The sequence below is a fragment of the Eleginops maclovinus genome, chromosome 6 (genome assembly GCF_036324505.1).
Source record: "Eleginops maclovinus isolate JMC-PN-2008 ecotype Puerto Natales chromosome 6, JC_Emac_rtc_rv5, whole genome shotgun sequence".
Classification (NCBI taxonomy): Eukaryota; Metazoa; Chordata; class Actinopteri; order Perciformes; family Eleginopidae; genus Eleginops; species Eleginops maclovinus.
The window spans coordinates 22,840,718-22,856,050 of record NC_086354.1 but is presented as its reverse complement, the minus strand read 5'-3'; the positions used below and the strand labels follow the sequence as shown (position 1 = coordinate 22,856,050).

Here is a 15,333-nt window from a genome sequence, read left to right as displayed (position 1 = left end):
GGATGAATGTGTGGCCCGGTCTTCCTGAAGGAACTTGCCCTGAGCTTCATTTAAAATGCAGTGAGCATGTACCTGCAAATCTGGCTAAACCTAAGCGCTGCCAGTGTTAGCATGCAGACACGCTAAACTAAGACTGTGAGCCAGTTAAGCGTCATGCCTGCAAATCAAACAATGTGTTGGCATGCTATAATAATGATATTTAGCACAAGTGTACTAAAAAGATCTATGGCTCTGTTTCTGTTAGCATTGACCAGATTTAGCTAAACTTTGTCAGTGCAATGATCCATGGAATAATCAGTATGCACCACCATGTGTTTGGTTCCTTTAATTAAGGCGCTTGTTTCTCTTGGCTCCATCTACACACAACCACAACCTTTCCATTACCTCGGTGAACACTTTGATCTCTCCCCAATAAAAAAAAAAACCCTCTAACAGGTGATCCTCCTTGTACAACCTTCGCCTGGTACAGCTCTGCCAAAAGCTGCACGCCGACATCCAGAAACATGCGTGATAGATGGGGATGGCAACTCTCCAGTGCAAAAATTAACCTCCATTAAATCAGGTCTTTATTAACGGTAAACATCAGGCTAATGTGTTTCGGCGTAAAAGCTTTCATCGCAGCATCATGCTCGTGACACTTGGCCAGGTTTTTATAATGCCTGTGAAAATGATAAATAGTCTACATGCTGCTGCTTTGCGTTCAGAAACTAAAAAGGCAGGAACGTCTTCAAGAAGCCTGCAGGTATGGAGTCCAAAGAGTGCCATTTTTATTCACAACAAACTAGAACCAATACATTAAGAGACGCTTTTATAAATTGAAAAATGTCATTTGCATTTCAATGATGCATTAATAAGTTGAAGTAAATTGTTGTTTCAATAATTATAATCTCCTATTCTGCATTCAAATGATAAAAGCATTAATTGACTTTCAATACGTAATTGCTAAAGTAATTTGAAATGCCTCTCAATTATTTTCAATGTTATATTCACAGAATACATTTGCCTATCAAACTTTATCTCAAAGTCAATTAGTTTTTTCTCTGTTTTGAAAGTTTTCATTTAGCCTTGATTTAAATTTGGATCCTGAAAATGTATTAAATGACAATTTCCAAAGAGGAGCTCTGATTGGTCAGCTGTTACATTGGTGGGGCCAATTACGAGGTAATGAATTCTTTAGTTGAATATTTTTCTGTCACCGTCACTGAAACAGTAGCTAAAATATAAGGTTTTTCAGCTTATTTTCTGAACGTGATCACACCTTCAGATACAGATCTGTTGTAAGCTAGCTAGCTAATGTAGCTAACCTAGTCATTTCAAATACTCTGACAAAACACTGACACTTATAACAGACTAACTCCGCCAACAGTGACAGAGGCCAACTATATAATCCCTAAGCCTCATCAAGCTCTCCAGTCCCAGCTGTGTGTGACACTTTTTAGTGTCCCCATTTAACGGAAACGGGGACACAAAAAGGTTTGAATTTGCAGCATTTCTTTTATGCTTCGCTTTGATAAATGGTGTGCATGTTTCGTCAAGTTAGTGTAGATGCTGCTTCATTTGCGCGTGTGTTTGGTACATTTGTGATAACAGTAGAAGAACAGTAAACATCCAGGATCTGATGATGGAGGTGGAGGAGGAAGAGGAAGAGGAGGAAGAGGAAGAAGAAGAAGGAGGAGGAGAAGAAGGAGAGCATCATCTTGACAACAAATTGACACACTCATACACACACACACACACACACACACACACACACACACACACACACACACACACACACACACACACACACACACACACAAACAGGAAGACCAGTAACATCCTGCTCAGTAAACTTTAACCTCTGCACTCTTCCTCATCCTCCTTTAAGCAGCGCTGCAACATCTTAATGCTTGCCACGTCCCCCCCCCCCTCACGCCACCCCCCGGAGCTGTCATGGATCATTTCAACCGTAGCCTCTTCCTGTAAACAGAGCGCCACAACAAGAGGCTGCTAAACCCTTTATTTTACAGACAGCACTTGCATCCCTCTGTGCAGCGTGTCGCCATTAACCAAGCCTATTATTTCCTTTAATGTCATGCTCAACCTCGCTCAGGGGGGGGGGGGGTTTAGCTGCTGAGCTTTCTGGGAGGTCGGATAAGCGGCTGTTTCGGAGGTGACACCTGTTTCTGCTCACTTAGTGGGTTTTTTGTCTTCCCATCTGTATGTTGGACAAAGATGGACAACTCACAGATTACAACATGCTTGAGGAATTTGGAGAGGAAGCTGGAGAAATTGCAAACGAGGGGGAAGACACGGGACCGTAAATCAAGATTACAGACAAAAGTAACCGAGGAAGTTCTCCAGATTTAACCTGCTTTCCTCTTGTCGGACATCTGGAAAAAGTTCTCTTTTACGGGGATATCCTGAAAGTTTTGACCTTCTTTCAAATTAAAAGGACTCACCTATCTTGTAAATGTATGTTGCTGATATATTGCAAGAATTAAGCTTTTGTCCATGAGGCTTTTCCTTTACAAATGTGACCTTTACTCCCATGCAGTGAATTTTCTAAAATACTGAACGTGAGGAATGTGTTATTGTAGTGAGATGAGATCCTTCTGTTGTTGCATGTCTCCAATATAAACAGTTATCAACTCCGGTGCAAGTAAGTCATATTGTCCATGTCTAACTTTTGTAATTGAATCCCTTTTGTTGTTTTTTTTTGCAATATGAAACAAGGCTTTGGTAATCACGTTGTTTTCCTGATGAAAATTATGCAACATGTATATTTGCAGAAGAAAAGGGAGCTACATTTCCTGCTGAGCTTGATGTATTCCAGTGCATTCCATTGGAGGTTTTATAGCCTGTGTTTCTTCTGAACATCAGGCTGGACTATCTGTGTCTTTTAGTGAGGAGGTAATGGTAACATAAAGCTAAAGCGAGAGTCAAACCATGGACAGGAAATAGAGTTTAAAGAGAGTTGTCTCAATAATACAAACAGAAAAGTTGTCAGGGTGGCTGGGACATAAAACGAATATAACACAGCACTATCCCTGACACATAAAATATAAACTAGCCCCAAATAAATGACTAAATAAATGACTAAATAAATGACTAAATAAAGGACTAAATAAATGACTAAATAAATGACTAAAGAGGCTCTTTTATGCTAATTATTCAGGTTCATATCAGTATGTAGTGTCTCTCCTGGGACTTGTCTCCATGCTTTAATGTTCAGAAAGCTCTTTATTTTTCTCATACTGCCTGTGCTGCAGCTCCTCTTTTCACCCTCTGTCTGAAACCAGAGCCCAGTCTGCTCTGATTGGTTAGCTGACAGGCTCTGTTGTAATTGGTCAACCGCTTACTGATGTCCCGCCCCTTAGCCTATCACCTACATTGTGTTGGAGCACTTGCCAATAGACGAGAAACTCCCTCTGGAACGAACTTTGGCATTTTAGCCTTTGCAGACCATTTACATGCACACGACTCTTTAAAACACGCTCACACCAAAACGAATAACAGCGTTTCTTCTTTACCAAACTAATTGTAGGAAATGTAAAAGGTGTATTGGTATTAAGTTGATAATTATGGGGTGTACTGTTAAACTTGCACATACATTGACTCCGACAGGATTCTATCCACCTTCCCGCCGTCAAATGCTCCATGAAATGTCTCTAACACGCCCCGCTCTCCTCTGCTTAGCCCCACTTAGCCATGAAAAACCCCTTCCTGGATTTCATGCCTCCTGGAGCCGGACACTGAGCCGTGTGCTGGCTGGCTCCCAAGCTGGCCTCCGAGGGGATGAGTGGATCATCTCTGTGCTCTCCGGGAAGTAATGAAAAAGACATGAGTCAGATAAATGTTGGGTTTTTTGAGGAAGGCCTTCACCCCTCGGACCGGTGACATAGAGTGACTCAGAATTACCCACGAGGTCTCTGATCTCTGCAGAGGAAGACGGCGTTATTTCCTTTGCAGGATGCCTAAAAAACATTGGGATTCAGAAGTATTCCTGGTGTGGAAAGATCTTTGGGTTTATGAACTAAATATAGGTTGTATGAATATTGTTTTGCCAGTTATTAATGGAGAGAAGCAAAGCAGCCATGAATCACTTATATACAGAAAAATAAACACAGCTCATGTGGAAATTCTGCCAAGATTTTGAAGTCATGCATCTGTTTGCTTAACTGGATAATACAGATAAAAGGAGGGGGAAGTCGGTTAGGGAATATGCTAAGGATTAGGACAAATATTAGTGATAAGACACAAAAATAAGATGCATTGATGGTATAATAATAACAAAAATGCATCTTAGTTTTATGTATCTATGTAAAGGTGCTGCAGTTTAGGCTGAATTGCATTACAACGTTAAAAGAAAAGTCTTATTCCTGCACAAACTGAACAGCAAACGTCATTTTTTATAATCGTATTTCATGTTTTTATTGACAATTCTTCTATTTTATTTGGTTTTTCAACAGCAGCACTATTGTTTTGACTTTCTCTTACAAAGTGTATTGATATGCATCAAACACTGGACATTTTCCTTGCATTAAACCCTACTTGGCAATAAATCAGATGGTGAAGTTTGTGTGTGTGTGTGTGTGTGTGTGTGTGGGATGTACATGTCAATCATGCCATGAGGACACGCCCCCTTTGTGATGTCATACCCAAAGGGTCAAACAATCACTTCCTGCTCTTCTGAACACAGATGAAGATGTCTAAACTGGATGATTTGGAGGTTTTTTTAAAGCTTAAAAACACAGTCAAACTTTGACCCTGCTGCTGCTCCATTTCAAAGTTCCCTTTATGGATTCAACACACTCCAATCAGTCACCACAGCTGCTGCAAACAAAGAAAAGCTTTCAGGCCCCACATGAGGTGAGTGTTTCATATTTAAAAGTTAGACTTTTGCTGGATAAATGTCATGTTATTTAGCAGAACTGAAGGTGGAGCTGTATTTGTCAAAGCGACTGCGACCTCTGAGTGTGCAACATGTGCTGCACAAACATTTCACCCTCAGTGATTCTTAAATGCATCTCGCTTTACATCCAGTAGATGATGATGCTGTTGGTTCACACTTGGATGAGATTACGAGGTGCAATTACACCACCTGAAAGATGATAGCCTGAATAAGACTCAATCATTTTAATGGTGTTGCTCCTCAAATGAATGGTTATGTGTTTTGTTGGCGAGGAAATCTTACATGAAATATGTGCAGTTGTTTTTGCATGACTTCTTGGCCTGTTGTAGGAACATTCTCCTTACTGTTTCATATAGTGGTGGATGTTACTAAGTACATTTACTCAAGTATCAGTATTGAGGCTAAGGGCCAGGACATCTCTAAGAGGTTGACCAATCACAACAGAGCCTGCCAGCTAACCAATCAGAGCAGACTGGGCTCTGGTTTTAGACAGAGGGTGAAAAGAGGTGCTGCAGCACAGGCAGTATGAGAAACATAAAGAGCTTTTTGAACATTAAAGCATGGAGACATGTCCCAGGAGAGACACTACATATTGATATACACCTGAAGAAGAGCCCCTTGTCCTGTTAATGTGGATGCTGAGAGGTGAAAAATACCTTGCTGAATTGATTTATTTTGTCCAGATCAAATCTGTTGCTCTTCCAGTGTCAGAATAAGTTCAGTTCCCTGCTGGTTTGAAATGTTGGAGCAAAAGCTTCTCTTCTGTGTTGTGTAGGGCTTCATTCTGGCTGTATGTTTGATTGACAGCTCCATCTCTCGCTGCTCACATGACCTCTGATCTGCTGTGTCGTTCCTCCTGGAGGTCACTCTGACTCACACCTCTTGCTGCTCTCTTGCCTTAAACCTCTCACGCTGCTTCCTGTCCTCGTTTTCACCATCCAGTGCAGAAGAAAAATATGGCCAATAATAAAGGAAATGACCTCGGGGTTCGAGGCCACGCTTTTTATTAGACAGAGACAAGTATACGGTGCGGTGGTGGAACCAGATGTGTGATCATAGGGCAGAGGAGATGAGGAAGGGAAAGTACCACCACCTGTGGAGGGAGGCGCCGCTGTGGGTGACCATCTGGTGGAGTTGATGAAAGTAATGATCATATGCATATAAGCTCTGAGTGTGTTGGGGTGATTTCTGTTTCTGGTTTGAAGATGAAAGAGGAGAAGACGTACTTTATTAAAGCACTAGAAGAAGATGAGGTGTTGTTTTACAGTTACCGTTTAAATGAAGCCATGCAAACAGAACAAATGCACAATAGCATGAAATAACAAAGAGGTAAAAGAGCGAAGGTGCTGCCATTTTTCAGCGACCTGGAGCGTTTAGGGGTTTGCTTCCTTGCTCAAACTTGCAATTCTGCAGCTACCAATCCACACTTGTCTTAATGACTGTACAGGAAAACCATCCAATGATATTGAGTCCCATCCAAGTCCCGCCCCCAAAAATGACATTAAACCATAAAGGTGCTAGAGCTAGTTATAAGACAAGGCTGATTCAATTTTATATCTTCCTTTTGTCAACAAATCCCATAAAAAGACCAAAAATGCATCTTTTTAATACTTTTTCTGACTTTCGGTTTCCTCAGCCAAAACCCATTCACTACTAAAAAACAAATGTAAATCATAAGAAATAATTAAGCCGTATAATATAAAAAATGAGTACTCAAAACACTTTCCGCAAACAAGAAAAACATTGTGTTAAATAGGGACTATTTTAATTGGCGGATTGATTCACTTTTGGTGATCAAGAGAGGATTTGCAGCAGAAGGATGATTTTCAGATCCTTTTTATATATTCTTTTGTTGGGCTGTTGAATTGTATGTTTAAAGCCATACTTATTATTTAAATACGCTGGATAATTCAAACCTAATGTTCTATTATGTTGATATTTAAGGCTTCATAGTGAGTGGCGATGTTGGCCTCTCGTGTGCATATTAATACAGCGTTGCAAAAGGATAATTAGATCTAAACTGGGAGAAAAAAAACCATGATTTCTCGCCCATGAATGTTGAAATGTAACCATTAAAGTATGAATATATTAATCATTCACTGGTGGATTCCCTTTCAAACGATACAATATCTTTTAATGGGAAAAGAAACACACAAAGCCAGACTGGTTTTATCCTACTAGAGGAAAGTCTAATTAAATCGACCCACCTTTCAGTAAATATTCCATATGTGTTGACAGTGTGTGGGAGTGTGTTTTTGATCAGATAGCGAGCATGCGAACGTGTTTAAGGGAACGACATACTGTGCATGTACTTGCACGCCGCCACTAATGCACCCAGTTCCCATTATTTCCTCTCTTCCTCCCACCTGCTGATGTTGAGGTGCTGATAAAAAAGAACCACCTGATGATTCATCTCTTTTTCACCATGTCTTTTTTACTTCCAGTGACCAGACATCTTTATCCGTGTAGTGTCAGAAGCCGCAGTGCGACACTCACTGTCAGCGAGCCTCCTCTCTCAGATTCCTTTCATAGATCCAGTTCATAGATCCAGTTCATTCACCACAATAGACTGGCGGATCAAACCCCCCTAAGCAGCCTGTGATTAATCCTGAGGCACCGGACGAGGTGTCATCCTCTCTCTTTGTCCCATTTGTCATGTGATGCTGCCTGGATGTTAATCACTTCTCCCGTCTCCTTGTGACCCCGCAGATGGTCCGTTTTCGATGCAGGAACCCAATCGGAATCCGAATTCTGCTTCTTTTTGTCGTGTTTTTGACAAGGAGATGTGTAGATGAAGCAGAGGGTGGACAGGGAGTGAGTTCTGTGATGGTGCCATGTAAGGGATGAAGATTAATGACACAGCCAGGCCTGTGTCTCCTGTTTAATAATGCTTATTCATCACTGTCGCCGCTCGCCCTGCAGTCTGCAAACACATACACAAAAATGAGCTAAACACACACACACCCACACACACTTCATAACCAGAGTGAGAGACTCCCACTCCTGACAGATTATGCAAGTTGGAGAAACCTGACGTCCCCAACCGTGCGTTCTCCTGAAAGTGTTTCCTCTCATTGCAGTGATCCGGGGTTTATGTCGATTTGCATACAATTCCACAAAAACGAGCTTATCAGAGGGACTTGTGGAGCATGTGTAAACATCTTTTATGTGGTTTGAAAGCGCGGCGCACAACCATATGCCTCGCAGAGGAGATGAAAGCAGGGTCGAAATGAAGAGAAAGAAGCAGAGAGGGAGAAATAAGGGACCTCTGGCCTTCTGCTGCTGTGCGAATGAAAGCCATTTTGTCTTCTGTGTGTGTGTGTGTGTGTGTGTGTGTGTGTGTGTGTGTGTGTGTGTGTGTGTGTGTGTGTGTGTGTGTGTGTGTGTGTGTGTGTGTGTGTGTGTGTGTGTGTGTGTGTGTGTGTGTGTGTGTGTGTGTGTGTGTGTGTGTGTGTGTGTGTGTGTGTGTGTGTGTGTGTGTGTGTGTGTTGCCCCTCTTTCTCTATTGGCTTCCACTTTTTTCTTGCACATACATTTCTCTTCCTAATGGAAAATAAAGACTGGAGAGTGGCCAAGATGGGGGCTCCGAATGAAAAACATGGAGTCAGTGACCTGAGGCCAAACCCTGTCCATCTCGGCCCCCGATCCCGAATCAGCCCGGGCTCCTCGTCACCGCTGCCATTGATGCTGCCACAGGGTTTAGAATAAAGATGTTTTAAAGGATTTGGAGAGACTCGAGGCTTTTTTCAGGCTGTAGGAATTTTATTTTTACTCTAAATGTAAGACAAATGCATCCAGTGACCGATATCTGATCTTGTCTCTGTACGCACTCCACAGCCGCCCAAAACACTTCCATTAGGAGTAACGTTCTGCAGTTAGAAAAACAATGCAAATATAGAACCACGAATGTGCACATATGCAAATGAAGGAACATCTTCACCAACTTGTCAACACATGCGGCATTTCAAAAGACTTGACGAAACATGTGCACTGTTTAACAAAAGCGCTGCATAAACGAAACGCCGTCGTATAGCTCAGTGGGTAGAGCAGGCTGCCATATACTGGGGTTTGATCCCCATGCAGTGGACCCGGGTTCGAATCCGGCCTGGGTCCCTTTGCCGCACATCTTCCACTCTGTCTCCCTGTTTCTGACCTGCACTGTCACTATATTAAAGGCACTGGTTGCCCAAAAAAACCACAATGGAAACGGGGACACTAAAAAGTGATGCACACACCTGGGACGGGAGCGCTTGTTGACGGTTGAGGATTATAAAGTAGCCCAACTGTCTCTGTCATAGTCTGTTTCATTATTGTTGGTGTTTGTCAGCAAACGAGTAGGTTAGCTACGTTAGCTTAGCTAGCTTAAAGCAGGTCTGCAATAATATCGTTAGGAATCTTGCGATCACAGTGTTAAAAGTAAGCTGATAAACCTTATATTTTAGGGAAGTTATCAGACACAGTTGGCTAACTTCATAATCCCTGAACGCAACCAAGCGATCAGGTCCTAGCTGTGTCCGTCACTTGTTAGTGTCCCTGTTCCCTTTGTGTTTTGAGCTTCTGTAGCTGAAGCTTAGCATGATTCCTCAAGTTGATGAAGATAGAAAGATAGAATCGGAGGATGAAACCCTCTTTATTGTCACATACATGCACACAGCAGAGCACACACAGTGAAATTAGTCCTCTGTATTTAACCCATCCTAGTACTAGGAGCAGTGGGCAGCTATCGTGCAGCGCCCGGGGAGCAATGGGGATGGGGGATTGAAGGTGTCCGGTGCCTTGCTCAAGGGCACCACAGCAGGGCCAGGAGGTGAACTGGGACCTCTCCAAGTAGCAGTCCACTTTCCATATTTCAAGTCTGTTCGGGGACTTGAACCGGCGACCCTACGATTCCCAGTCCAAGCCCCTACTGACTGAGCCACTGCTGGATGTTTGACGTTTGTTTTATTTGTCTTTGCATGTGTTTTGAAACTGCAGCGTGTTTCTCCTAATGGAAGAGTTTTGGGCCATTTTGTCATTCATCTCTTGGAAAAGTAGCTTCTTTATTAGTTAAGCCAATGTTTTTTCTAATATTGAAAGACAGGAGGAGAATAAAATGACTCTGGAGCCACTGAGATTTCAATCAATGAAAGTGCTCTCTGTTGTTAAAATGTTGTGCTGCAGAGTTGACAGCATGATCGATCAACAGCCAAATGTAAGTTGATGCCAGAGTGTGGCCTTAATTTAAGATATAATGTTTATTTTAAAGTCATTTGCAGAAATCTGTGTTATTTACAGTCAAGGGGAGCAAAAAGCCTTGGTTGCAGCTTACTGCTACATGTTTTCCTGATAAGATTCCCCGGATAAAAGCAGATTTATGTGCAGAAATGTGGGACCAGATTGGATTATACTCACTGTCCTCCTTAACATCTCTGTCTGTGCACCCTGCGGTGTTGTAGCCCTGCAAACATGGCTAGCTCGCCCACCACCCAAACGTCATTGTCCAGATTTGGCCAACGGTCATGGCATGTAATGGCTGAGAGGGTTAGCCTGTGATTAGCCCACACATCCAGCTTATCTCGGGCTGCAGGGACCAAATAAAAACAAAGGGCTGAATAAGGGATTTGGCCAAGACTGCGGCTAACGATTCTCCCAGAAGCATACACGCTTCTACGGATTCAATCACACACTGTAGGCTATAGTTCTGCAACACAGCAGCGGTGTCCTTATGTGGCTCCACAGATGGAAATGGTCAGGTTTAAGCCACCCACTGGGATAGGACGCTCAAATACATGCATAAGGGAAAAACATTTTGAAAATAAACATATTTATTGTCAGAAAAAGTGTCTTTCTCTCTAAGTATATGGAATTAAAAGACACATATATCAAATATTAACTGGATTTTCTCTTACAAAAATATTCTGGATCAAAATTCTAAATATTAAAATAATAAAATGAATAAATACAACATTTTTATTTAAAGATTTTAATACATACATAAAATTAAAGATTTGTATCTATTTTTCTGATAAAAACCTAATAATTAAAGAAAAATCATTTAGAAAGTACATTTAAAAATGGAAAAGTGTTTTTTTTTTGTGTGTGTCAGGTAAAATAGAACTTTAAAACGTGCCCTTATCTTATCTCCTACCTTTTTAGATAGTTATGGCAGAATGAAAACGCCATTTCTACTGTATGAACAGAATATACCAAAGTTTGAAAGATGCAGTTTATGACCCACATTAGCATTATTGACTCATCGGGTGCAAAAAGCGTCTTCATTCTTTACTTTGTCTTTGTTAAATGTCTTATGGTGTGTATTATGTTAGGCTATAGTCACACAGAGGTGGAAACAAAGAGCTAATGATCAGACGAAGCCTTCCCGCTGTGGACTTTAATGACGTTAATGATGTTTGTGTGTGTGGGCTGTTGTGCATGCATACAATCGGTATGATTTTACATATTTTAGGGAGGAGATGCATAATGTGTGTTGCAATTTGTGTAATTGCATCGGATTATACTCTTTTATGTAATGGGAACCTCTTATCAAATCATAACGACTCCAACAACCATTTAAAGTTCAATTGCAAACACGCTGCCATGCATTTTTATGTCTGGTAGTGTATGGATTTTCTTTGAATGGGGTGGTAATAGATTTATTTCCCTCGTTTAAGTCGATGTTAACGGAGGAACGTAACAAATGTGTGTTCAGCTTCTCCCCTCGACCTGCTGTCTGTGCCGTCAGCCGAAACAATTAGGCTTCCTGTGGTCAGACATGAGAGTAAAATGGCTAATTACATTGTCTTCTTCCTCTGCCAGCATTCAGCGCGGCCAATTGTTAGACAACTAAATTAGCCATCCGGATCACCAAAGCTGTTTTGGGTAAAATGATGTTATACTGAGTGTGTGTGTGTGTGTGTGTGTGTTTCTGGACCACAACTCCGCCGTAAAGCTTCATGTTTGTATCTGAAAGCTTTTTAATGTTAGTATAGATTTGTCTTTGTTACCTCCTTTCTTTGAATCCCATTTCTCGGCCTCTCTCTACTGAATTTATGAGATACTCACAATAGCCAAGAAGGGAATTCCACTCAGTATATTGTGGAAAACAGACTTCAAATGTGTTTGAAATACAGGTTGTGCTGGGCTTCTCTCATGTCTAGACGTAAGAACTATTTTACTTTTATGCAGCCTTTTACATATTTTTTCAAGCTGTTCAGAAAGTAACATCCAGTTTGATCTGGTATTTGCTTAGTGTGCATTTTTACATTCATTTGTGATGAAGCAATGGGAAACAGGAAGAGTTATTTGGGGACTGATTTGATTGCAAGTGATTGCAATTGAATGATTTGCAGGTCAAAACACAAGATTATATCTTAAAATGTCCAGGTTTAATCCAGAATGTATCATTATTTAATGGTGTTGCATGTAAAAGAATATGTTTGGAGTGTGTGGAGTTCTGTTTACCTGCTGAGGGACTACATATGGAAATAGTCCAATCTGATTTAAATGATCTATTTTCAATATAGATTTGTTGTGCATAGCTCTAGTTTAGTAGAGACAAATAATAATGGGCCACAGGTCAGGACAATAATCCTTTCACACTTTGAATTTGATAAATGATCATCAGTATTGTGACTTAGCTACTAGAGGAAAGTAGTCACACTGCTAAAACAGTCTGGAAAATTCTAAAAATGACAACCGTTTATTGTTGGGCAGCATTTCAAAATTAGTAAAAGACAACCCTTCCACTCCCATGATGTCCAAAATCGAACACGATAACGAGTCTCCCTTCACGATATTGATATTTATATTGATATATTTCTCTGATTTTGCCTCTTAATTATGCAGGGATGATCCCAATGTAAAAACACTGACTTAATTGAATCCTGAAAATGACCAAAAGGGATGAGAAAGGGTTGCTGCTACTTGTATTCCAGTTTAAACCCAGCAGGTTTAGACGTGTTTTGATCTGCAAATCAACAACTCTTAATGGAAATTCTCCCTTTCTTTTTTTTGTCTTTACATAAAACAGATCTGCTTTATACCTCACTAGTTCATACGGTAGGTATTTGATTCGGTGGTAAAGCGTCTGCAGACTTGTTCCGATCTGACAGGCTCTTTCTGCTACACTGATTGTGACCTGACCTTTCTGGAAGCTGTCTAATGACACGGAGCTCACACCCTGCTGTGTATGGATCTCCCTTTTTAACCCGGGGATGTTTTGCGGTGCTTTTGACATTTAACCTTTGCTCACACATCTGCTCTGGTTCGATCCGCTGCCAAATCTGCTGATATCATTGATTTTTGTGTCACACGCAAGCTCTCTTTATCGGCGCCTGGTCACTTAGACGTTCCTCTCAAAAGATCTCATTTAGCTCTTGACATGTAAAGTGGCTTCTGAACTCGACTCCCTTTCAGTTCTGCCTAAAAATTGCTGACGGTGCCGTTATGATATTCTCTAAAGGTAAAGGGAAGAGGATGCAGTTGTGTTTGCTGTGTCAGCTAATAAAGCTGAGCAAACTCGCTCTGCTCAGACTATCATAACTCATTGCAATATTCTTTGTTGTTCAGCAAGAACAAAATACATTTCCAAACAAAACAGTAATTTGCATCTATAAGATTTTATCACAGAGCACAAAAAGTCCATTTTAAGTCGCACTGAATCAAAAAACATCTCAATATTAATGTTTGCATCACAGACAAATGCATTACCACACCAGAAAGGATATTTTAGCCTCCTCTGTGTGCTCATCCTAGCTGGCTGTGACAAACTTGCTAGCTCACAAGGCTACTGCAGATAGCACTTGTTAGAGAAATAACCACGTCATGTAGCATCCAAAATGACTAACTAAGAAGCTATGTTGTTCATTGTCTGTTCAGTTATACCCAGAGGAGGTTAGTTTGGTTCCTGTTTCAGCCAGAAACGGTGCCAGAATTTGTCCATGCTAGCAGATGCTAAGCTAAGTTAGCAGCTAATGTGTTCCAGGATGGTAGCTCCTTTTTAGTGTTGCTAGGTGGATGTTAGCTACATTTAAGACTACTTTAGTTGCTCTCATAGCATTCCCCATGTTATGCCTATTACTTTGAAGGACATCTACCTGTCTGACCAGTATGACAACATATTTTTTGGGAAATCAGCATTTAAATCCAATATTTATGCAGACTGCACCTTCTAACTTGCTAAAGGCTAGAGCAGTGTTTGTGTGTTTGTTTGTTGACCTATAAAGGTCTCGTATGAAGCGGTTTGGGCACTTAATTTCTTTCGAGCCATAAAGAATGCCCCGATGAACCAGGATAACTCCGGCTAAAAGCAAGTAAATGAAAAGTGTGTAGTAGTGTTGTGTCGTTTTGTGCTTCATCCCATCTTCTGTGGAAACTCATTCCCTGCTGCTGCTGACATCCTTTTTATTCTACTTTTGTTATCTGGTTTTGCAGCGAGGCTGTTTGACATGCATTAGATTGTTCTGTCCATCTAAACTCTATCAAAAATAAAAGCTGTGGCTCATCTATCCACAAATGTTGCTGTTATGGATGTAATATAGATAGATATGTCTGTGTCAGTCGCTGCAAATTGAAGCGATTTCGGTGCCAAAGGCTTGCAGCATACAGTGTTTGTTTTGTTTTTAGAGAAGGTTTACTATTTATTTCCACACATTTTCAAGTGCAAAAAGCACACAAAGAGTATATACCAATATAATGTATATTCAATGAGATTTTCTACCTATTTTCTATGTATTTTATGCAATGTCAATACGGACAACTCTAGGCGAAAGGACACCAGAATTCAAAAATAAAGACAAACCAAATGTTTATCCAAAATGAGTATGGAATATCTTTTGCTTGATCTTTGGCTTTTCCATTGCAAAAAATGAATGCCTGCTGCCATTTCTTATCTAGTTTGACTCTTAATTAAATTTAAAGATCATTCCCAGGTCTCCCAGTTGTTAACTTGATAGGTATAATTGTAGCCTTATAACCAGAATAATGGCCCAAATATTACAAAATAAAAAAACACCTTTTAATTGTTGCATTAAGGGTCTCTTGTGAACAATTTGAAAGATTATCAAAAGTCTGAAAATGTGCTTTTACACTTCATCACAGCATTAGCCCCTTGAGATTACAGATGGCCGCTGAGGATCCATCTTCCTGCCTGTGTCGGTCCCTTCTCTGATTTCTATTAAATGCTTCAACGGGAGTTACAAGCCACTCAATCATTTCCTTCCCCCTTTGATCGAAGCTGGTGGAGGAAAAAAAAAGAAGCCCTTATTGTGCTGGGACTCTGGGGTGAAGAGGCTGGGCCCTTTGGGGGTCAGCTGCTCGCTCCCCCAGATATTACATCATGTTTATCTAGGAGGCGGTACACACAGTGTCCTGCACGATGACTTTGATCTTCACAACAGCCCTGCTGCTTCCCCAGGGTCAGATACAAGTGAAGGCCATAACTTCTCACAGATTAAAGCTAC

The 15,333-nt window shown here is 41.0% G+C and overlaps 1 long non-coding RNA gene across 1 annotated transcript in view; it reads left to right on the top strand.

Annotated features, from left to right (window-relative positions):
- The first annotated feature begins 4,683 nt into the window (after positions 1 to 4,683).
- Positions 4,684 to 15,333, top strand: part of LOC134866490 (uncharacterized) — a 74,580-nt gene continuing 63,930 nt past the window's right edge. The window contains exon 1 of the long non-coding RNA XR_010166045.1: positions 4,684 to 4,851. This is a non-coding gene — a long non-coding RNA (uncharacterized LOC134866490). The remainder of the gene's footprint in view (positions 4,852 to 15,333) is intronic.